At 36.9% G+C, this 26,216-nt stretch overlaps 1 protein-coding gene across 13 annotated transcripts in view; it reads right to left on the minus strand.

Annotated features, from left to right (window-relative positions):
- The window catches only part of RGS7 (regulator of G protein signaling 7), a 256,688-nt gene that overhangs the window by 225,419 nt on the left and 5,053 nt on the right, over positions 1 to 26,216 (minus strand). The gene's annotated exons all lie outside the window — the stretch shown is intronic.

Consider the following 26,216-nt stretch of genomic DNA (forward strand, 5'->3'; position numbering starts at 1 on the left):
AAAAAAAAAAGCTGTTTTCCAAAAAAGCTCAGCTTTATTTTGTAAGCAAAAAATCACAAAATGACATTGCACTTAATCATTTGACGGTGAGAAACACCAAACTGAGGTCTTGTTCCTATACAGTAGCAAATTACATCCTGTAAAAGTTAAAAAAAAAAAAAAACAGACAAGACCCTATACTAGACAGCTTGGGACTTTCTCCTCTATTACACTGCTAGCTGTGCCAGTCATAACAGGTCTTCTGGTTTCTAGCAGAGATGCATAATGAACTGCTTTGTGGGTGGGCTATAAAAATGCTGACAAACTTGACCATTTTCAATGACTTTTCTGTAAATCTCCTCACTGGAGTGCTTTGCATGTAAATTCCAGCAGCAGCAGTTGCTGCCATAGCAACAGAGTTATTTAGGAAATAATTTAAAGTGAGTACCACATCATATTCAGTCTCTCATGAAAAAAAAAAAGCAGAATTGGCAAGAGAATGGGAAGCGGAAGATATAAGGTATATGACTTTCAACTGACAAATGAGTTAATATGTTTCCCATCTATTTACCAATACATGGGAATCTGCATAATTCAATACTTAACTTTGCATAGTGCTTCAGTGCTTTTATTGTATTTTGTATGTTAAGAAAATTAACCAACAGTCATGAACAACTTCACAGCTACAACTTCACGAGGTTCTAGTCAGCCCATTTCTCCAGGGTGTTCAGGTCCCTCTGGATGGCACCACAACCTTCTGGTGTATCAGCCTCTCCTCCCAGTTTCGCATCATCAACAAACTTGCTGAGAGTGCACTCTGCCACAACATTCAAATCATTACTGAAGATGTTGAACAGGATTGGATTTGGCTTTCTTGGGTCCCTTTTCCCTCCAGGGCCTTGTCCCATGGGACTCCACCAAGCAGATTTTTGAAGTCAGAGCACCAAAATCTGCTCTCCTGAAGACCAGCATCTTGCTTTTGCCCTACTCCCTCCTCTCAGGATCCTGAACTCCACCATCTCATAGTCACTGCAGCCGAGGCTGCCTCGGACCTTCACATTATTAATGTTTGCAAGTATGAGGTCCAGCGGAGCAATTCCCTTCACTGATTCCTCTATCGTTTAGGTCAAGAAGTTGTCAATTGTTAAGATTCTCATTCATCCATACATTCCTTTCAAGAAGCTTACATGATTGCACAGAGGCTAGCTTCCAAAGTGGGGAAAGAGGGAAGAATTATTTAATTCATTAACAAGACTCCTAGCTGGTTAACTAACAGCAGGAAAATAAAATACATTTCTAAAGAAAATATGAGTATCCGGGTCAAATTAAGAACGTGATAAAAAACAAAAAGGCCAAACAACTAATACAAATATAAAGACTAATATAAACAAATAATACCTTTATGATGTACAAATCCATGTGACTTGCCACTGAATGCAGAACAGACACACAAAGACTTCTACCTTTATCATATTCACAGACAAAGCACTTATACTTGAAGTGGAGACCAAGCTGAATATTGTGATTATCATTGGAGAGCAAAACTTTTCGGTTTTTTCCTAAGAGAAAAACTCTTGTGTGAAGTGAGTACTTTTTCACTAGCTGCAGGCCCCATTGAGCTCAAGGAGGTTGTACAGGTTGGAATCAAATCCCATCAAAAGGATCTGACTAAAATCCGTCTAGATTCCACAGCAACCTACCAGCACAGAGGTGCTTTTGTTTTGGTTTTGGGTTTTTTTTTTCGGTTGGTTGGAGGTTTTTTGTTGGTTTTGTTTTTTCCCCACAAATATAAAATATAGACTCATTCTTATTGGAAAAGAGAATTATAGGAAGGATGAGAGAAATGTGTTACTATAAGTACAAATACTTCCACAGTGAACATTGAGAAATTTTAACAGTTTCTCACAAGCAATGTCAGTTACAGCATAGCATAATTTTAAACTCTTCCTTATTTGCTACACTGATATGAGCTGAATTTCCATATGAATGCCTTCATTTCTTTTATTCCATCACCTGTACTTCACATAGATAAACAAGTAACAGAACTTGCTCCTAGATACACTTATGGCAGCTACATCCATGCAAGTCAGCAGAGACTCATTTGTCTGCTTCTCATGTACTCTGTCAAAGAGATTCTGCATTTCTTTCAAGGCAGGGTTGTTTGCAATAATAATAACCTAAATGTTCTCCTCGAATCTACTATTACATCACTCAGCCTTTTATATTTATTTTTTAAAGTAATATTTGTGTACGTACACACGACTCCAAACCCAGTCATATCAGTGTTTGCTCACCTGCTGTAGCACTAATGTAAACCAATAGTATTGAAAAATATCCTATTGTCTAGGATACTCTCCTGGGTTAGCCAGAAATGCAATGAAAGAGCTAGCAACATTTCTCATCTTTCCACCTATACCACCTTCACAAGCTGGTACAAGTAATGAACTGTATAAACTCATTCTTAAAAATGCTGTGTAAGCCAAACTATCTTTCAAGACAAAATTCTATTATTTTAAATACCGCAGAGTACCACTTAAGCAGCTATAAATCGGTATGAACTATCTGTATCAGTTCTGTCATACACTGAAGGACTGCACACAACAAACAAAATCTTAAATATAATCTTAAATAATCATGCTCTGAAAGGATGCATGCATCATACACCTCCTTCTGGTTGCTCATCCATCTTTCTAAAAAAGCTATTTCCCTCAACTTGTGAAGAATCGGATCATAATAAAGAGGTATTACTGTATATTAGAATATTCCAGGACTAGGGTGGGCAGCTGATACACAATATGAATATCATAGTATATAATAAGGACTCACTACCTTGCAGACATGTGCTGTTCATGTGTAATATCATTCAGGCTAGTTTCCCATAATTCTGTCCTGATCTGTGTGCCTGAATGATACAGCTCTTACGCAGACCTCTTTCTAAGTGATATTTTAACTAAAAACTACACTACAAAGCTTTTGAGGATATATTATTAGACATTACTTTACTAAAACTGAAGGTAAACATACTGGAAATTTCTGGCACTGGTGAGTATCTCAGAGAGGAATCTGATACCTCCAACCCTTGTTTTTCATCTTGATTCAAACTTCCCAGAGATTTATTGTCTCTACAAGAGTCACTGCTATTGGACACTGACGTTCCTAAAACATGCATCTGAGATAAGTTAAAGTTAACTTCTGTTGGTCTAACACACTTTCCTGTAAGTCCCTGCTCTCGCTTAAAAGAAAAAAAACAAACAAACAAAAAAAACAAAAAAAAAAAAAAAAACAAAAACAAACAAACCAAAACAAAACAAAAAAAAAAAAACAAAACCAGAAAACAAAGAACAAACAAAAAAACAACAAAAACCCTATTGTCCCATCAATTAATTGCAATCCTGTTCAAGAGAATATGCTCCAAGTAATGCTGTCAATGTTTGCCATTATATACTACTATCAAAGATGAAGGGGATTTTTTTCTTCACATCATGAGACATCATTGCCTTCTGCGACACAGAACTTAGTTTATAGTTTTAGTAACAGACTCATTTGAATCACCACAGATTGCAATACAGGCTGTGGCCATTTTTACTGCTTACTACAGCTTTAATGTACTTTTTCCCCGTTTGTACCATTAAAAGCTACAAAGAAAATGGAGTGCATTTAACTTGTTACTAGACCAGAAGACCATGTTTCTTTTTATTTTGCATTTACATTTTCCAGTATTTTCTTTTTTCCGCTACTGCAGGTAAGCTGGTTTTGGTATACTAGAATTGTTTTATTTGGAATACGCAAGCAGAGAAAGGCAAAAAGAAGGAAACACTTTCTACAAATGCACAGATGTTTTATATTAATTTGCTTCAGCCATGTTTGTGTACCTTTTCTGTATTCAGATGTCTTTAGAAAGTAATTTGGTTTTGCTGTCAAGAAATAAATGCAGAACTTTCTTCTCAAGTTCCACCAACTACAGTTACACTCCTAGTCTCTAGATGTTACACAAAAATTCAAATACCACATGATTTAAAAGTGCAGAATTTGTTTAGTAATAACATCACCTCTAACAAGAAGGCTAGTGCTTCAGTATGATTTTCTTGTACAGTTCATATTCTTCAAAAAATTTCTTCTTCTGGTTAGAACTTCCCTTACAACTCTGATTCAACATTCAGTATCAGTAATGTCCCTCCTCTACCACTGCCAATTGTCCATATGAATTTCTAGTAAGTAACTAGAATTAGGGGATAAGTTTTATTATAAGTACAGATCAAACTTCCACTTTATCTGTTGAACAGCACTGTAAGCAAACCTGAGCCAAAGCACCACTGTTTCATATTTCTAGGTTAATCCATCTGCAAAATCAGAACATTTCCAACGAAGCATTACCACATGTCATTAGTGAATGGCCTGCCAGTATGGACAGGACAAACAGAATTGATGGGAAAGGAGAAAGCAAACACAGAAAATATGAACACACTTAAAAGAAGGCAACAGAGACATCAAATTAAAAAGTGATTGTTTGGGTGGGGGAAGGGGGTGGGAGGAAGGGGAAGGAAAATAAAAGAGAGACACAACTGTAGACACATTTAGATTCAAGAACCACTTTTAACCTCAAAATATACGTAGACAGCTATTAACTACACAGCAAGGCCACTGCTTACTATGTGTTTTACTAATTTTTTTACTTTTTGAGGCGAGAAAAGATACAAACAAAATATTCTTGGAAAAAAAGAAAAGGGATATTATGAAGATAAATATTTTAAATTGTTCTCAACGCTGAAACTTTAGACTGTGTATCTGTGACAAGCTATTCAACCACCAACCCAGGAGAAACATTTGTACAAGGGACAATGAATCATTTCCCATGCACCTCAAAGGAAACTATGGAGGTACACAAAACCTGCCCTGTCAGCTAGGATCCAGATGAATAGGTGGATATTAAAAGTTGTCAAGTTGGAGTTAGTTGCACAGCAGGCTTTGTTCACTTAAAAAAAAAATGCAAGGGTAACCAACAGAGGAAGGTAGGTAGGTACACCTTCCCCAAAGCGAGGGGTTCAATGGCCAGTAACAAGTGCACAGCCATCTCACCAGCTAGAGCTTATTATCACTCACCTTTGAAACAATGCTCCAACCCACCTCTTGGTCCCTGTCTCAAGTGCCATTTGCAGACAGATACAGCCCCAGAGAAGGAAGAGTGAGGACTGTTAGAAAATATTTATTTCTGTTTAAGTCAAAAATATGTAAATTTATAAAAAAACCCATATATATAAGAAGAAGAAAACAGGATGTTGTATCAGCAAAGCTGCCAAGTCATTTTGAAACAAAAGGAACCTTCCCTACTTTGGGTAACTTAGGTCTTAGAATTTCACAGGGGAGCATATTTTGTTTGACAGTTTTAATACAAAGCTCCAAGAGACCATAATGACAGTGTAATCTGACCTTATGCATAAGTAGTACAAAATAACCTCCTCTAATTCTGTAGCAAGCTTAGGATTTCTAGTTGAGTTGCAAAAGAAGAAAACAAGCCTCCTACATCCACTCTGACTTCACAAACCCCTCTCTTCCCCAAAGAATCTAATCTTTCTACATACATCAAAACTGGTAGGACCGTTTTCACTGTACAATAGGAAAGAACCCCAAAACACCCAAAAGTCCCCCCTTTGAGATAGGTGAGCAATACGCTTTTCTTTAATACTTTCAGATCCTATCTAAAGCACTGGTTGATAGGCTTCCACACTGAAGCTACTGTTCTAACTGATTTCACTAAACAGTAACTCCGTAGCAGTTATACCTTTTTTTCCTCTCAAAAGAGTAAGGTATTTTCTAGTTAAACAGAATGGTATCAACAGCACCTTGCCGATGTACCTATCCTAGTATGAGCAGAAATAAAGACCACTCCAGTTACCTTGGTTAGTTGTCATGTTCCATTGTGAATGTGCATTTAGGGAAGAAATTGTTCAGGAGTATTTAGGTCACAAATCCTTTCCATTACTGGCATCTGGTATTAGAATTGTGGGCATCTGCCATTTAATGTTTGCTCTAAAAGTAGAAACAGCTTATCCTTAATAAGTATTTAGCATACTGCATATGACTTGGCCAAGAGATTAAATTTCAGAGTTGTTTATAGATAGAATCTGGGGGGTTTTTTTGGTTTGTTTGGTTTTTTTTTGTTTGGTTGTTTTTTTTTTAATCCAGTGCTCCATGGCATATCTATATTAATTCAGAACATCGGTTTCCATTTTACCAGCTAATAAGAGAGTTCATCATCAACTTAGAACCGTGACAGTATCTCCAAAGTGAAGGTACTATGGTGATGGGAGAACTCCAATAGCAAAAATTTCACCACATACAAAGCTCGGACTTAAAAAGCGTCTATTATGTGGTGTTTTGCAAGGCACAGTCCCATTACTGGATAAGGGGAAAGCACAGGTGGTGTTGCCAAGTGAAGTGATTTACTGTCACATCCACACAGCCTTCCTAAGTAGAGCACAGATCAAGAAGTGACCGGCAAGCCTTACACCTGACTTGCACAGGTGGCTCCCAACAGCAGTGCTGGAAGCTAATTCGTCAGAAGCACTGTGAGAGCACAGCAGCCTCATACCGCTTTGTACAAAATGCAGAATATAGCAGAAGTTTCTCAGCCTGTGAAGTAGTTCGCATTAATTTTTCCCAAAATCCTTTCACCCATATAAAACACGAGGGGAATAAGCCAGTCAAGATTTTCCAGCATTTTAGTGCAAAGTAGAAAAGTTAAAAGACATGGATAATCTTCATGCAGTGCTGCAGCACTCCTTAAAGTATATTTCACAGGATGTGTACCAGGAACAGTTCCAGCAGCTGGAGCAGACAGAAACGGACTCCAAAAGCCAAAGATTCATGAGACTTTCTGCAGGAGAATATTGACTAATCAAATAGACAATAAATTAATGTTTGCCTTCCCTAAGAGAAGACTGATTTTGAGTTTCAGAAGAGATAACTACAGAAAAGGTTCGTTTTATAAGAAACTGGCCACAGTTTTTCCTATCATCTTTGCATGTTTTGGATATAATGTATATTTGTAGAGAATGGGAGATCAGCTACTTTGAATTTCTTGACAACAGCTTAATTTTTTACAAAAGAGGAAGTTCCATACTAGCAGTCTTTTGTTATGAGTGGACAACCAATTATTGTGTAGTTCTGACAGACTTTTTCTTGTGTCACCCAGGAACTGGTGAGGAAAGAGTTAGTAAAAAGAAGCTGCTGTTAATCTTCCACTAGTTTACGTGGACATAACTCTATTGGCTCAAAATTAACTTAAACTGGCTGGAGCTTCTCACTTCACTGAGCAGAAAAGACCGTTACACTTGTTTGTTAGAACAACTGATTTGCAAGGCACAGATGCTTAACCAGTCACTTCATTTACTCTCATGAATAACCAAAAAAAGGAAGCTGTTAAACAGAACTGGTTTCAGATTACTTTAAGCAGGAAAATAAAGACTAAGGTTTTACTAACAGCAGTCCATATTTATAACTAACATTATAATTCACAATTATGTGGAGACACACATACATGCATAATTCTTCAATAATAACCAAAATTAGGCTTTTCACGCTAGATTTAGATTTGAATTTACAGGCATGATTTGAAGACAAATATAGTATCAGTGGGTGTACCACACAAGGGGATCCATACTAGGTCTTGCAAATCAGTCATCCTAGTATTACAAAATTGGTACCTGCTTTTCCTTCAGTTTTATATCATAGATATATTCTAAATGGATATATTATAAATTTTATGTATTTAACTCTAACAGTAGTTTCTAGTCTAGTAATACGGCAGGATGGTAAACATAACGTTACTTCCACTTTGCTGGTAGGTATCTAAGACACAGACTGTTAAGACTTCCCCAAGCTTAAATAGAAAGACCTTGCAGAATAAGCAGTTATCCCTAAATATCTCATAGTTCATGTTACAAATACACCTTTCTACTCTACACTAAAATGGCTTTTCTTAGAGGACCTTGCCAGAAGTAAAACATGTTTTATAAAATCAGTATTAACACAAAGATATTTCTAACTGAATTAAATTGATAAATTTCATTTCATACATTGCAGGTTACCATATTGCATTTGCCTCCAAATATAATTCCAACACACTGATTTAATAAATACATGTAATTTGCTGAAGCATCTAAACGTTGAAATGTTGTGAAAAGACATTCTAAAACTCCTCATATTAAAAAGATCTTGGATTTTAAGCAAAATCAATGTTATCTACCCAAAGATTTCAACAAAGAAACCTCATACAGATCTGTTCACACCATTTCTCTTGCTTTTCTATTTCTACAGTTCTTAACTCATCTGTGATTCTCCCTGACTGCTCATAAACACGGAAGAACTGGTGGCAAGTGTACCTGGCCTGATTCAGTTTTAACAATAGTCATTTTGAGCTGGAGACTAGACTAGACGTTATCCAGAGGGGTTTTTTCAAACAATATTTTCATGATCCTGTGATCACCAGGAGAAGTCCTGAAATGCGAAGTCTGCCATTTGTAGAAAACAGCAAACATCAATCTTGTGATAGTATGTTTTGGAACTTTTAATACCAACTCATCAAGCAAGACTAAGATACTCAGTGAAGCTTTGCTTGCTTATCTAGTTGTTTTATTGCTTTTCAGAATCATGGCACTGAACATCCCAGTGAACATCAGTAAGAGTAATTCTCAAACTACTGGAAAGATGGTATCATGGAACACCAACATGAACACTACTGCAAGCCACAGCCCTTTCCTTTGTCCATAAAGAGGAGGTCTTCTACTCCATAAAGCCGTGCCGAAAAAAAAAAAAGTTATGTTGGCTTTTTCTACAAAAACAGTAATTTTGGTATTTTAAAGGTAAATCTGGGTTCTCATCTCAAGACAAGAGGATCTTTCCAGTCTAACACTTTCTTTATATCTAAGGCATCTCCTTTTGTTTTTCCTCTTCAAATTAACATTTTCCACCCCTGTATTAGTGTATTGGTGACAAATGGCACATTTCAGCTGGTATGTTGCAATCAACCATCTGTGCATCCTATCAGCTCACAGCATTCCCAGTAAGTCACTTTGTGGCTGCAGCCACTTTCACGTTTTAAGCAGGTGATCTGTTTCCCAGTTCTGCATATGCGTGCAAGGAGAGCATACACTCCTGATGAAAAGCTATTTCCAAGAGTTTTAGAGTACATTACTATTTACCAGTTGATTTAGAAGAGCTCCACTCACATACTGAGAAATTCAGACATAGGCTTCTTTACTAAACAGAGCTTACCTATTTGGCATATGGCAAGACAGAGAAAGATTAAAAAAAAAAAAAAAAAAAAAAAAGTAAGAAAATGAAGCACAGGAAAGAAGGATAAGGCAACAACAAAAATTTTATGCTTTGGATGATAAGATGCCCCAAGATATCAGAGGTCTTACAAGCCTTACATTTCACAGGAAGGTGATTAGAAGACAAAAATTTAGTCACTTCCCAGAAATTTACCAGTAGCTTTTACTAACAAAACTTTTTCAGTAGCATCACAAAACATTGGAGTTCTAAGTTATCTCTGGGCCTGCAAATTAAATCATCTAATTAAAAAGCATTTTATCCAGCTCTTGCCTCCTGGTGCAATGCAGACAGGTCTGCTGAAGACCTACTTCCAAGTTTGCAAAATGATACCAGCAGTCCTCCAGCAGTGTACCCCCTACCTCACACAGATATAAAAAACTCTTAATTTCCATTCATTTTCAGCTGCTTTTGGAGGAAAACATTCAGCTTTGCCATGTTGAACAACGGCTGGATGACCGAAGTGTACATCAGTTTGACAAGTTACCAGGAAACTGAAAAACAAACTTTTGACAAAATGATGAGTGAAAGAATGCTACACATGCATTGCACTACACAAAGTACATGAGAACTGCTACAGAGTAAATCAAAGGCTGAGAGTGGCTTCCACATAAGCCCTCTGAAATTTGGATGTAAAGGTAAAGCACCATAAAGAGAAACTTCTCATTTCAGAAGGGCCTTGGTTTTGTCCTCTTTTTGACGTGCCACAAAATAGACTACATAGTAAGAGCCCAGAAACCTAGAAAACATAGTCATTGTCCCATATCTCCAAAAGAGTACCCCAAAAGAATTCTCTGAATCATTTGCTGCTTAAAAAAAAACCAAACAACAACAAAAAAAAACAAACAGAAAATTAACAAGCAAACAACAACAAAAAAAAACACATAAAACACACTACCTAGAAATGTCTTCAGAAAGAGAATAAAAACTGTTTGTTGTCCCTCTAAATATAAAGCTCATGTCTTCAAATGCATCTTTTTATCTGCAGCTAGATTTTAATAGTGTACCTCACAGACTTTTATAAAAATCGATGATAAAACTATCATCTGGATAATCTTCCTGCTGTGTGTTTAAATGACTTGAAAAGTACTCTGTGTCCTTGGAATAAATTGACTCAAATACAAGAGTACAAGATGCAAGAAAAGAAGAGAGATCGATAGAGTAATGTGCAGGTAAGCAGGCAAGACAATAGATACTTATCAGTGGTAAAGCAGGTAGTTAAATATAAATACAACACAGTCTAAGATCAGTATACTGACAAATTAGAATGGTATAAACCACTAATTTAATGTCAATGAGTACACCTGCAACAAAGTCATCAAATGACAAATGCTACCACATGCCAAGCAGCATTAATGAAAACCACTATCAACAAAACTGGTTTTATATCCAATAAAAAAAGCACAATTTTATTAAAATATCTTTCCAAAGTCAATTTGAAAATACTGATTCAGAGTAAAATTCGTACTGTACAGTTCACAAAATGCAGACAATTAATAGCTAGAAAAAAATCTAGGAAGAGATTTTATTATAGTTAGGCAGTTGTATGATGGACCCTCTAGGGGGAAAACAAACAAACCAACCAACCACCAGCCCACCCCACCCCCCCCAAAAAAACAAACAAACAAACAAACACAAAACAAACAAACAAACAAACAACAACAACAAAAAAAAAAAACAGACAAACAAACAAACAAAAAAAAACCACATCAAACCAAAACAAAACAAAAAAATTACAAGTCATGAACAGCTTTGTATTTTCTTAGACCAAAACAAAAAAATCTGCCTCTGGTGCACTCAATTTCACCACCTCGAGTGCTGAAATTATTTCAGAAGAAAACTAATGAATCTCCAAATCCACACCCTTAGCTGTTGTACCCCCCAGCTTAAGGCCTGCATTCTTCAACTAGAAAACTTGCCCTGTGAGTTTTGCTTCTAATCCTAACATTCTGCAGTGCAAGAGGAGGTATAAAATCAGATCATGCTAAAAGTCAACTCAGCAGCACAGTAAATGGCATCTGCTAGCTGTTGTACCAAAGACAAATTGCATACAGTTTGCCTTCACTGAACTACAGGAAGGTTCTAAAAATATGTAGCCATGTAGTCCTACTAATAAATGGACCTGCCTTACCATTTTGATATCATAAATGCTCTGCAACACTCTAAAGTCTGCCTCCTGCTAAGAGTTAGAGAACTAGCCTTGTTAAAAAGAAAAGCACACCCAAAAAACCCCAAACAAAAAAAAACCTATACCTTCAGATGACTTCAATGAGTATTAGAATAGCATAGGTTGCAAGGGGCCTTTAAAGATCATGTAATTTACCCTGACCTATACAATGTTACTCATATTTGTCAAACTTCAGGTAGTCATGTCTATGCAGTCAGAAAAATGTTTTATTTTTTTCTATTAACTGTAATTCAGAACACTCCCTATATGTATAGAGCCAAAACATTTTCTAACAGTTTTAAGACTCGACCACTGTATCATAACATTGTGCTTTTGAGCTGCCATTATTTAAAGATTTTGATTTTATTCTGTAACTGGGATACTCTTGAACAGTAAAGCTCTTTCAAACACACATTGGCCTGTGTATTTACAGTGATCAGTCACCTACAGAATTACAGGAATGCTTGTTCCAACAAGTACCTACAGTTAATATTTACAACATTTCAAGGCATATGATGACCAAGAATTGAAATGGTGATTGCAAATGGTTATACAGATTCATATGAGAAAGAATCTAATTTTGAACCTTAAAAGCCTCTCAAACAGAACCGTCAAGATCTTTATGGCAACTGCAAATAAGAGTCAACCAGTTCATATATTCAATTCCTCAAACCTGCATAACCAAAGCCAAAGCTCTTTTGGTAATTTATCACCCTAAACATGTCCTTCTCCAGCAAGATAATTTCACATAATAAAACGGTAATATTGCCAAATATATTTTTTTCATGCTTTTTGACATGCTCTAGCCTGCACATAGAAATCCATCGACTCACTCACCAGATTAGTGCTTGCAAAAATCACATCATTTTTTAAGTAGACCTGTAATGATGAGAACCACAATTAAGCATGTATTTCAAAGCAAACTCAAGTATGAGTATGTACAGCTTAGTTTTCAATCACCCACATAGCTCCTCTAAAATAAAAACAATAAAAAAAAAAGTACTAAAGTAATAGAAACCATTTCAAAACTTCGTGTAATATTGCAACTCAATTTTAAAACTGGAATTCAAAGTACTTCAAAAGTGGAAGAAAATAAACACACCTCCTTAGAAGAAGTGCAGCTGAAGTTAGTCATGAAATAATGTATCAAACATTCTCCTTACCTTTGTGTGTAAAAAAAAAAAAAAAAAAGCCTCCTTTCTTTCAAAAAGACTCCAAAAAGACAAAATTCAGAAACTGCAAATTCCATTTGAGGAACAGTGAATGAAAATAGATCTGGGACATTACCACACCACTTTTAAGCTGTAAGATCCAACAGGACTCTGTAGAAAAAAATCAATTTGTCAGGCTGTGAGATAAAAAGCATTTTCTCTTGCCTTCTTAGTGAAGCACAGGCAATCAAAGACTCTCTTCATCTGAACTACAAAGTCTGGTGAGCACTTCAAGATATGAAAAAATATGGATAGCCAAAAATCGAAAAAGGCCCTTGTAGATTATCATTAAAATAAACTGAGAGAGTTTTTCTTGTTTAGAATTTCCATTTCTATTGCCTAAAAGTAACAAACAGAAGTAATTGGTTGTAGTGGTTAAGAAGATATTTGGTTCCAACAGAGCTTCTATATATATAACTTCCAATTGTTAGCTGATTTATTGAGTTGTAGCTTTCACAGCAATATTGCCTGATTAATATAAAAAAAAAAAAAAAACACAACACATTTTTTGCACTCTTACAATGGAACTGGAATTCTTAGCCTTTTTTTAAAATAGTCAGTGATGACAAACTGCACTTGGAAACATAAGTTATGTGCAAATAAACTGCCTCTCATGTATATCACAATTCAAGAGCATCAACACTGTCAGCTGAGATTCTTCAATTATTCTAGGCACTAACAACTGTGATTTTCAGGGTCTCTGATTAATACTGTAAATGTCATTAATCCAAGATGATGTTCAAATTATGTCCAAAATCATTATGCTTCTGCCTTTTATTGAATAAGGTCTTTCACCTGCATTCATTTAAGATGATTGCAGAGTTCAAACTGTTGGAAAGTCAGGCATCAGTTATAAGACTTGAGTGGATGACAGGGGTAATAATCACTTGTTTGCTAAAGGTCATGGTTTTTAGTGAGGCCTCTTAGATTACTCTCACTAACAATCTCAGTCTGTACAAGTGACTATTTTTGGATAACAGTCATGAACAGAATTTCTTCTTCAGCAGATTTGACCTGTTATATTTACCTCTGTTTTACTGATATGTTGTAGTCCACAGATTGTAGTCTATGTAAGATTTAAGGCAAATCTTGTGACTCATTACTTTAGAAAAGGCAAAAATCAGAAGTTTGAAATTAAGTCCTTCATATCTACAACCAGAGCAGTCTTTTACGGTGAAAACTGTTATAAGGTAATTTTGCAACATACCAGCAAGATTAGCAGCAAGTAATTACCAAAACATGTATCTGTAGCTACACAGATTTTCTAATGAATCATTGGTTTTGTACAGTGAACAATTCAATGACCCTAATATAAGTGGATGACAAGGATGTGCCAATAAAATATTACTTATGTTAAAGAAGCTACAAGGCTGTTGAAGAAAGATAGGGGTCTATAACAGAAGTCCCCAAAAGTTCAAGCAGCAGATGACAGTAGAGACTTCTGACAATACCGGCACAGGATGGATGATACTTTGACTCCAGGACTAAAAATACAAATCATATATAATCAGATGCTTGGTAAAGGAATGCAACCTTGAGAACTGGATAAAAAATATCATATCTAGTAAAACTCTGATATAAAATAGAACTTGGGAACAACAAAGAAAGAGCAAGCAAGACGACTGTGTTAGCAAACACAAAAGAATAAATACAAGCAGATCCAAGAGCAATGAGGAAGAAATACTCAATATCAACTTCATACTTATATTGGGATGCAGATGTAATCCTCGTCCTTCTTTCTGGAAAGTAACTTAGCACTATTGACCCTAAGACCCTAAGGAGCCTAGAAAAGTTGAGCCTAGAGAAAGAAATAGATACTAACCAGCTTGTGTATATCAGTTTTAACTATACTAATATTTGGAATTAGCAATAATTGGATAATCAGGGATATAGATGTGAGTGTCTATATGTGTGGAGTATTCTAACTGGATGAATAACAACTCTGATTAGTTTGCTAATACTTTAATTGGACTAAGAAAAAAAACTTGGCTCTGCATATAAGGCGCATTTCTTTAGTCCACATAAACTGTATGGGGTGTTTAGTTTGGTTCCTTGCTCAGGGAACTTGGCTGAAATTTCAGTGCAGTAAAATTATGCTAATAAAAGGTTTTTACTACATGTCCATACTGAACAGAATCAGTGAAAATTGATCTAAAGGTGCAAAAATAAATGTATGATGGCTCATTAAAAGTTTTTGTGATTGCAGAAGGAAAAGTTTGGTCAGTCTCTATTTGTAATTTGTAACGTGGGTCTCTGGCACAGCCAGAAACAGCACAAAACCCAACATAACATCAGACCTAAAATCATGCACTGTCTAGGACCATACCTCAACCTCATTAGCAGACAGCAACATTCTAACAAAACAATTCAAAAGGATATTGGTTCTAGTGTTACAACCCCAGAGTTGCCATTTATAATCAAAAAAACCTCACAGCTTCTGAGAGGTAAAGATATTTTTGACAAATAAATTGGTTTAGTATCATGGATTTTAGAAGTGACATACTAAGGTGCTTCTAATGTTACTTGCTAGAAGTTCATGAAAAGTGGAAAAGAAGCTGAACACTAATCCAAAGTGAGGAAAATATTTTATATCATTAGCAAAGCTAATCGACACAGTTCTGTTAGTAGAATAGTAAATGAAGGGAGACTTTAAAAAAAAAAATGCTGTACAGTTCTAAGTGGGGACACATGGGAGTTGCTAGTTCAGGAATAATACTTGTCAGAAATTTGAATATATTTAAATCTCTTCAACAAAACATTACATGAAAAAATTACCTAGCTAAGTAATAATGGTTATTAAATGCCCAAACCTGATGATGCAGTTCTACAGAGAACATGTGCTTTTAATGGCACATGGTCTTTCCTCTACACAGTTTTCTCCCTTTGCTCAAAGGCAAAACGCTTCTGTGTATGGATGTAAGAAATTATAATAAAAGAGAGGACCACAATGATAAAGCAAGGAACTATTTAAGTTGGGGGAAAACTTAGTCATAGTTAGAATACCAGCTGCAAACATGGCTACACATGCACACACTGTTTGGGGAATTATGTCCTGCTAGTGATGACACAGATGCCAGTAATACCAGCCTTAGTGAGAGAGGGAAAAAAAAAAAAAGAAAAAAGAAAAAAAAACACCAAACCCACATTACTGCCAAGCAAGAAAAACAAATAAACCTGTTATTTTGCAGGTCCACTCATGTTTCACAGCAATACTGTGTATGAAGCTGCACAGATTCATTCAGATCATCACTATTCGTATTAAACTCACGCTATCCACATGAGCGTAGATTGAAAGACTGAACTTTCTGCTTCAGCACAGTGAATGTTAGGATAGACTGCTGAGAAGTACAACTGCAATATCTGATACAAAAATTAAAGCCTGGGGGAAATATAGTGTGCATTAATGTCCCTTTAGTTACACTTTCCACAATACTTATTCTGTATTCGGACTAGTTTTAAATTGCTGGAAAGCAAAATCTCAAAAACATGTCTCCCACACACCGCTTTAGTTACAGATAGCCGCTGTTCTTTCTGTGACATAAAAATACCCCTGTGTTTGGATTCCATAGAATCACGTATCATTTCAAACACAGCATTTATAGGCATTACAAAAGTGAGGTTAGGCTGCAGTGCTTAGAAATCACAAAGTGCCATTCCATCAATGAAGGTCAGCACTTCCATTATTCTTGCTTGTTTCAGCACATGAGTTTCCCCTAGACAATTTACAGGAAATGGAAGGGAAAACAACCAAATCATTGGAAAAATTGTTACAGATGCCATCTGGTCTTCACAGATGGGCCTGTACTGTAGGTCATGTACATCTCCTTTCCCTCTGTCATCATACACCGAGGAATTTGAAGCAGGTAGAGAAACAGAAACAATGACTACAAAGTATACTATCAGCACACCATGTGGAGATTTAGCCACTGTATCTCCACTTAACACTCCACTGGGAGTCACACAAAGTTCTCCCTGCTGATGAAACCTCACTCAAAAGGGATACAAAATCTGTTAGTCAGAAAGTCAAAGGTTAGATCTGTAATGAATCACACCGGAATTGTGAAAACAACTGGAAAAACGTATCAGAAAAATAAGGCGATATTCGTTATTGCAATACTGCCAACACTATACTATGCACTGACCAAAAATATAATTAATCTTATCCTCAGTCTCTCCTCATAATCCATCTGAATTATCTCCAAATTACAAGTGGGAAAGAGAGGCACAAAATTACTACCTTTTTGTCAAACAGGACAGCAGAACTATGATTCATATCCATGTTCCCACCACCCAATTTTCTAAATGCAATACTTGATTTTTAGATACTCTCCTTGCTCTTAAGCAAACCACACTCTGGTACTGCTGAAAGAACTCTCCATCTATGAGGAATTTACAGTTTTTACAGCACTGCACAAATGAAGAGTTTCTGCAGTTCCAACCTTCCTACTCAGAAAAGTTGGGAGGGGCTGTTTGCTTTTAAGATACATACTGTTTCACATATTATTTAAAATAATACCTACCTCTTACTTATCTGCATTCTAAGGACTTAAGCACAATGTGCCAGCATGCCTTTCAGCTTGCTTGATATCGAGTGATTTATTCAAAACCATTCAGCAGCACAATCTAGACTTAATCCTCTTTCTCTCACACTCAGTCTCCCTCTGCATGATCACATTCAGTCTTAAAAGGAGGCAACCAGCAGAGATCTGACAGATCAGAAGAGTGATGTAACAGACCACTCATGACAGATCAGCCTAGCATTAGCAAGAAGTATAGATGCTGTTGCATGTCAGTATAACATGCTATCTGTCACTGCTTTTTCACTGTGTTCTAATGCAGATTATATCCTCAAGATACCATCTATCTCTTCCTTCAGGAAGGTGTTACACTGGCTAATGACTACTATCTCATTTATTCTCACTTGTCAGAGACCATTCACTGCATTAATAGTTAATGTTACAATTAATATGCCAATTAAGAAAACTTATTTAGCTTGTAGAAGGGCAATTCATTCAAAAGTCATCATTAAATTTACTTGCTTTGAAGGGAAAATGGAAAATATAAACAAAACATAATGTTTCCTCTACTTCATTCTACAGTATAGCCTACTGCAGGGGGAAAAAAGCTGGAATTCACACCTCTAGCACACTACTACCAAGACACTACCACTTAAGAAGTTCTTTAGCATTTCACTGACACAGGCACCATGTGGTTCTACTTTTCAAGGAATTAACCTTAACCCCAGAGATGACAGCAATTACTCTGCACTTAAGGCCACATAAAGTCAAATTTCACCTCTACTTCTACAAATCGGAAAGAACTTAGCTTAACTTTTAAAAACAGAACAAAACAAAAACAAACAAACAAACAAAAAAAAGGACAGGGGCAAATTTTCCCTCGCAACTGCATTTACTACATGCTTCAAATGTTCATGTAAGCACCCGTCCCAAGGACACCTAACAATGCAATCACACAGCATGCTGAACATTTCTAGTAACACACTGAAGTCTGACTGGCTAATATGTAAGCATGTAAGTAGTCCATCTTGTAAGTACTATGCAAGATAGCTTGCAAAAAGAATAGGACAAAAATATTTAAATGTAACCAACAAAATGGCTAAAACTTAAATTGATGCTAATATATTCATGTCAACTGTGAACTACTTAGATAAAATCCATTTACCACGTCTACATGGATTATATGAAAATGACAAAAAGGTGGAATAAGGGAGAAAAGTGAGAACATACAGGAACATATTTCCTCTTGCTAAGGCCTGTCAAGATAAAGAACAAAAACACTGACAGCTGGACCAAATCATGTGAACGACTGAATTTGTGGCAAGCTTCACGTCCATTTTTTGTGATCCTCAAATACTACTCTGAAGGTGATGCAAAGGCTATTTCATGCATTAAGGGAAAAAAATGGAAATTACCTAGTCTCAGCGTCTTCTCACTAGCCTCCCCAGATCACTTTGCCACCTCTTGTTTTATACTTATATTGTAAGTTTTATGCACAGAAATCCTTCCAGTTTTCTAACAGAATGCTAAGCCCAGCAGCCTCCTTTGTGCAACATGAGTGCAAGCAAACAGCAGCATTTAGGCTGGCTGATGAACGCATGGTGACAATAGAGGCTTCCCACCCTGGAAACTGCAGAATGAGCATCAACAAATCAAAACCACCATCCAAAGACTTGATCAACAGTTTGACCAGGACACCCACATCAACACTTAGACACGGTTGATGAGACCGGCGTCCATCCCCTCCTGCAGAGAGTCCCTCTCCATGCTGGTGGGGCGTGCGCTCGCTGCCTGGGGGCAGAGCATCACCAAGGGAAGTTCCAGCTCCATCTCCAGAAGCACCAGTACAGACCTAGTGGCCTCGGATCAACCCTGACTATCGTGCCATAGTTGCCAGACATAGGAATTGGTGGTACAGCTCACATGAAAACAAACATATTGCAAGTGACAGAATGATGCGAGGCTAAATATTTTTCTTTTGGTGCCTCACATGCAGCATTTTGTCCTTGAACTTACTCCACGTACTTTAATATTGCTGAGTGACAAAGAATAAGCCCCATAAAATTTTCTATGTAGTGAAACTAGTTCAAAGAACACAAAGGGTACAATTCCTGCTTGAAGGAGAAGTATAATTCTTCAATACATTAAAAAAAAAAAAGAGCATGACAGGTCAAAGTCCTGTACTAACACCATTTCAGACAATATCAACAGCCATCTCAGCATGTGTGCTTGTCTTCATTCAGGTAACAGCCACCAGTGAGGTGGAAGGAAAGGTAGAAAGGTAGAACCTTCAGAGGCAATCCACACTTACACGTTTACACATGTACAACATGTCTTATTTTCCACAGCTTAAAGTGAAAGCTCCTAAATGTCAGAATATGGAACTAGAAAGGATTGTCAGGTCCAGTGTCCTGGAATCAAAGTTAACCCTCAATTTCTAGATAGAAAAAAGTGTAAATGAAAAGAATCCCAGAGACAGTAGCACTGGCTATGGCCTACCTGACCAAATGTGCACCAAAGTTTCTGCTAAAAGGTTAATGGCATGACAGCTACAGATGTGTCATCACAGATAAATACAAACAACTATATGAATAGAACATGTCCACACACTTTTCTTCTGAATGTGATACAAACACTACCTCAACAGAAGAACAGAACAGCGTGTTTAGTAAACAGCAGAACATGAACTTCAATGTCCAAAAGTAATGCTGTAGAAGTGAAGTTGAAGGTAAAGAGAAAGCAAGATCAGAACTATTTTTTCCCCACTATAAATGAACCTAAGTGCTTCGGGTCACAACTGTCTGTAGAACAGAATAGTTGCTTAAACTTTGAAAAGCTTTTCCTATAGCAGAGATACTATTCTTGTACTACAGGTTTTTAAGAAATGAGTACAGATAAGGCACTATATCATTTGTACCTGTTTTAAACAAGCCAAAGGTATTTCTTCTCTCTCTTGGAAACCAAACCAATGCATTAACCTTACTGGGCATTAGCATGGCTCTTCTACTCTGATGGACACTGGTGTTCCATCCAGACCACAGGAGACAGAATCTAAATATTTCATTCAAGTAGTGTGATGATTCCACAGAGTAACAGACATGATTTATGAAAAGGCACTAAAAACCTTTAGCTCCTAGTGACTTGAATGAGATTTGTTGTTGCTTAGTAACTCTTAAACTGAGACATTTGAAAGCTAGTAATACTGTGAGCAGCTGGGTAGAACTCTTGTTGTTTATAGTATTCTAATTGTCTCAAACTGCATTCCTATGACCATAGTACTTTACCGTCTAATGTAGTACTTTGATAAATTCAGGGTACTCTGTACCAAGTAAACAGTTGATCTTCACAGATTTTCACTAAAATGAGTTTAATTAAACTACAGACCACCTATTCTACAGGTGACACAGCTAAAATAAACTACTCAAGCCATATAGAAATCTTGGTATAGACCTGCATGATAGCACTATTCATACACTATGTTTTCTATTTGCTACTAAGAAGCCATCCTGTTTTACAATTTTGAACTTATTCTTCAGATCACACTTCTGTGCCTATAGAACTAAACATGCCAACATCAGGGATTTTGTGGCACAGCCACAAAATGTTCTTTATTTTCTCCTCCATACAGACAAAAGTGTACAACAAAGAGAATTCTTACCATAAAATATGTGCCTCAAATTTCTGTAATTCTGCAGGTTTATTATTAGTCTTTGTTGTTCTTCTTGTTGATATTGATTCTATATCAAATGCAATTGTATGGCTCCTGCTGATATCAAAAGATGCTGCGAATCTACATCTGAGGGCAGAATCTATCTCACAGAAGATTAGTACCTCTTACAGTCTGTAGTTCAGAGAAATTTAGGTGTTAAGAAGCACTAACATGTCTTTCTTTGAAAAGGCATTCAGTAAACTGCTTATTCATCCTGATGTAAAAGTAAATCAGAAAGATTGTGGTTTTCCACCAGAGTTCAGAGCGCTTTTAAATAACAGCAATTCAAAATACTCCAGTGCAATTCATTTTTACATTGTGGAAGACAAAGTACAATAGTGTTACGTCATATACATGAGAAATTGTGAAAAACTGTTCTATATTTAAATGCCCCCTAGTACAACCTTTTGTTCATGTTTGTTCAGTTATGATCAATTATGAACCAATAATCAAATTACAATAGAAGTGGGCCTGGCTGGCATAATATTCCTTCCAAAATAAATTTCATGGAGTCCGTATGTACATACTCTTTTTTTATTGTGGATTGCTATTTACTCAACAACAAAGAGCAGTCTCAAAAGCATAATGGCCACAAGAGTGGCATGTCAGCAAGAGTCGTGATCCCACAGACTCTGTCATGAAAGCAGGCCCACCCCACTGCTTGTCCCACGGCAGCAGGACTCTGCACTGCTGAGAGGATATGTATAACTGCCAATCCGATTTGTTAGATCAGACTGCTGAAATACTCTAAGTCCATATGCATGTACATACATGTATATGAACATTATATAACCATCTATGTCATCAAGGATAACTGGAACAGAAAGGAAAAAAAAAAAATCCTTTGGTGTTAAAGAGAATGATTTTCACTTTCAGCCAGATAATCTTTGTACACCTGAACTGCATTGTAAAGAGATCCCCTGTGTTCTCTGCCTCTTCCTCTCTGGCACAATCCTTCCTCCCTAGAACTTCACACTATGTTAGTCAAACAGGATTCAGCAGAGGTCAAAGGAAGAAGAAAGCAAACACACGACTCCAGCAGAAGTGATGCAGAAGAGTTAATACAGCTCCAAAATTGACATTTTACCCAGTTTTGGTAAAAAAGGTACAGGAATGCCAGGCAAATGATGATTTCACTGTGACGGATAAATTTCTACCCGGATGGCTCATGCTTAAGGTCTTTCAAAATTAAGAGAGCACATCTTTGATATGATTACAACATGAATTTTGAGAGACTTCCTCAAAAGGATTTCTCATTTGAATGACACTGTGGATCTGATACACTTCAAATATCATTTAATGATTATCAAAGATGTCCTCAACTGAGTAGAAATAGCACATTTATAAAAATGTTGAAAAATAGGCATCTTCATTGGGAAAATATGGATAAAATACACATTACTGTGTCATCTCTCCAGTTCCTATTCATCAGCAATAAACTTTGAGCTGGAAGTATGTTTGAATGAGAGCAGGTAACAACAGTAAGTAAAATCAGGAGTGATGTCTCTGTTTTTTGATGCCCTGATCACTTTCACAGACAAAGCAGCTTCTCTGAAACTCAGCCTGCAAAGCTGTCTTCTCAGAGATACATAGAACGTTAGAAAGAAATTGAGGTCCGTAGCAGCATCTGACAAAGGAAGCTTTCAAACACAGATATACACACACGAGCACAGAACAGGCCTCACATTTTAGGAGGCTAAACAGTCCAAATATCAAGCTCCCATCCCTGTCAGCTGTCTGCAGTTTATCTAGAAAAATCTACACTGACAGTTACAATGGCTTTATGAGATGCTCCTACAGCTCCCTTTCTTGGCCAGCCTGCTCTCCTGCACTAACCTCAGGCAGCTCTCACTCTCCAGATGATGCTGCAGTTCCCAATTCTGCTCAGACAGTTCAGCTCCAAGGACTAATGTCCCCTGTGGCTTCCCAGCCATCCTCATTCCTGCTGTATCTCTTCCAGTTACTATTAGAACCAACACATATTTTAATAACTAGCTCAACCTTTTTATTTCAAACTTTTTTTTTTTTTTTTTTTTTTTTTTTTATATAGCTGGTGACAATCAAGACCAAAAATCAAAATTCTCAGCTGATCCCTTCACCACAGAAAACTGTACATGTACTTTTTCTTCATGGCACCATCATCTCAAAGTTTCATTTGAAAGTGTTTTTCTAAATTGGTCAATCTCCTTCTAATCCCACTTCCAAGTTTTCTCCCCTAACTCAATTTTGTAAGATTCATATTACTGCTATTAAAATCCTGACTCTTCTTGACTTGATCGAAGTTCACAAAAGGTATATACCTACATTTCCAGCTTCTTCCCCTTATTACTGCAATCCATTTCCATTAAAAAAGAAAAAAATAATAATTCTGGCTAGCATTTTGCAAGTTTAGCCCTAACGGCTTGCTCTCCCGTAGAAAACAGTTTGCCCTATTTTACCAAAAAAAAGGATTTTCAGCTTTTCCACCGCTCTGGCATGTCACTGTCCTGCCTCCGTTTACCCATCTGTAACAGATAATAATTATATGGATCTCTTTTGTAACTGCTTTATTTTTTTAGAGATATAGTTGAAAACCAGCTATCATTCACACTCTATATTATTATATATCTGCAGCCTTTACTATTCCCCACCAGTTTGGCTGAAAAGTTTTATACCATGTAAAAGCCAAGTAAACATATTCTGGTGGTGACTTTATTCTGTTCTTTTTAGGCTTGACCTGGGACTTAGATTTGTAAATGGGCTTCGTAAGTCCATTTTCTTCTCTTTTAGCAGCTTTTACAGACTGATCTGAAGACGCTGACGTAGTGTTTCCTATACTAAAAACTACAACTATGCCTCAGTCGGTTTGTGATTCCTGAATTGGAAAAACAGGCACATTTTAACAAGTTGTATTTAGACGCAAGTATTTCAGTGTGGCCTCATTATAGTTCATATCAGCTTTGGGCATCTGTCAAATGTTATCACATTATAGAGGCTTCTATAAAAATTCCTGCAGTCCACAAAGAATGCTGTAAGTCTGAAGTAAAAGAAAACAAAACTAAACTCCAAAACAAACAATTTCTGACTCCGTATTGCACGTCACTATCAATAGCATCATTGTTTCCATAGCTACAAATGTAGACTGCTCCAAAGGAAAGAAGCAGAGAAACTGAAAATGACAATGCACAATCAAAACGGGCACATAGGGTTTGCAGGCGGCACATGTGAGATGGAGAGAGGAAGTAACATGGTGGCACAGAATTCTGTGGGGTTTTTGCATTTGACAGTAACGGCAGTGACCCCAGCCCATCAAGCTCAGAACAGTGAGCAGCAGTAAACCTCCCACTGCAGTATCACTTGATACATTTCTACACCTAGTGGAAGGAAGAGGATAACAGAAAGGATGGAAAATACCAGCAGGAATCACCAAAGCAAATATACAGGGCAGGTGCCTCTCTCACAGATCCAGCCACCTGCAGACTCAGACAGACATATTTTTAATCAGGTTTCCTTCACATTTTCAGTAGTTCTGTAGAGTTGTGAAGACAATCAAATCCTTTATACTTCTCTTATCACAAATGATGCCAAAACACACATGCTACACCTAGTACTAACAATAACCACTCCAGGAAAGGATACAGCATCAAAGAGAATCACTGCACAGGGGGTAGATACAGAACACAAGGGTGAGAGCATACAGGGAAACATGCAGTCTTACCACATGAAAGGCACTCCACAGCCATCTAGCAGCTATTCTGTCCTTTGGTACTAAGTTCCTGCCCTCTAAATATTGCCTCTGGAATAGCTTACTTCACTATCAACCAACTGCTCGGGAACTACGACAACATCCTCATAACACTCATACTGGATAGAGAGGTAAATTCTGTTCTTCCTACAGCTGGAGTTGCTGAGGTCCACAAATGAAGAGCTTTCTCTGTCAATTCTATAATGATGAGAGTTGGAATAAAAAAAAGACCAGCACCCAGGACTTGCAACAGTACTGCTCTTCTCGGAAGAAGAAACTGCATAATGTAGAGGTATACTGCAGTTTAATTAAAAAACAAACCAACACAAAAAATCACTTCTCTCTAGTACCTTAGAGTATTCTGGCATTTGCAATGTAGTAACAAGCTCAGTAGTTTACACTGGGAGCAAGATGCCTCCATAGGTTGTGATGGCATATTCAGAAATGTATCAGACTAATTCTTCCCTTATCAAAAAGAGTGACAGCACTTAGAAAAATACCACCTACCATGTCCTCCCTTAGTCTCACAGGCTCTAAGGAATACAGTTATCTGCAATATCATTTTCTTCTAACAATCTTTCTTAAGGGAGCTGTTGATAAAAGCCACATGAGAACACAGTATTATCTGCACACTGCACTGGAACTCATCTCTGGTACAAGCAGAGGAGAGGAGAATGGTATTAGAAGATGGTGGTCACTATTTCCTCAAATGTTGTCACTACATGGCTGTTGCTTCTTTACAACAACATTTGCTAAGTATCACACTTTGGAGGCATAGTTTCTACGAAGAATATCAGATCACAGTAAACTAAGAAGTAAGTAGCTTGAGATTACAAATATAGCCCTTGCTGTACATGAGTACTGGCATATATGACCTTCAACAATTGTCACCGGAACAGAAGAAACACCTCATTATCTTCATTACAGCATTGAAACCCCCAACTGTTAGTAATTCTAATCAGCTTTGGCAAAAGCTATTTTAACACTTGGGGCAGTGAGAAAGGTAGAGAATCAAAGTCTCAGTCACAAGAACATTACCATTCAGGCAAGGCTAATCTTATTGCTACAAAATAAAACTATAATCTCTCAAATGACACTAGTTCAGACAACAATACAATAACCACTCAATTTACAAATTAGAACTCCTAATCCTTGCAGCATGTGTTTGACTAAAAAAGATACAGAAAGATAAGCAAAGGTTTAGCAGGACCAGCAGGAGGTCTAAAATCGAAGTTCCTCAAAGACAACTCATTCTTTTAATTATCTGTGTCATGCATAGGATAAAAAAATAAAAAAAAAAAAAAAAAAACCACACCCCACAACAACCAACCAACCAAACCACAAAAACCCAAACCAAAACAAATAAACAAAAATCCCAATAACCAACCAACCAACAAAAAGGCAGGTCAGGCTCTGAAACTTAGAAAAGCTGCACAACATGGGCCTTATATTACATCTCAAATTTCTCCTTTAAGACCTAGCTTGCAGCAGTAAGTTAGAGCTGCTGCAATCTGAGATTTCTGTATGAGCAACTTGTGATGTTAAAACACTACAGATTCTAGCATCTTATCTCTTTTAA

Source organism: Tyto alba, unplaced genomic scaffold (assembly GCF_018691265.1).
Source record: "Tyto alba isolate M040663 unplaced genomic scaffold, T.alba_DEE_v4.0 Super-Scaffold_22, whole genome shotgun sequence".
Lineage (NCBI taxonomy): Eukaryota > Metazoa > Chordata > Aves > Strigiformes > Tytonidae > Tyto > Tyto alba.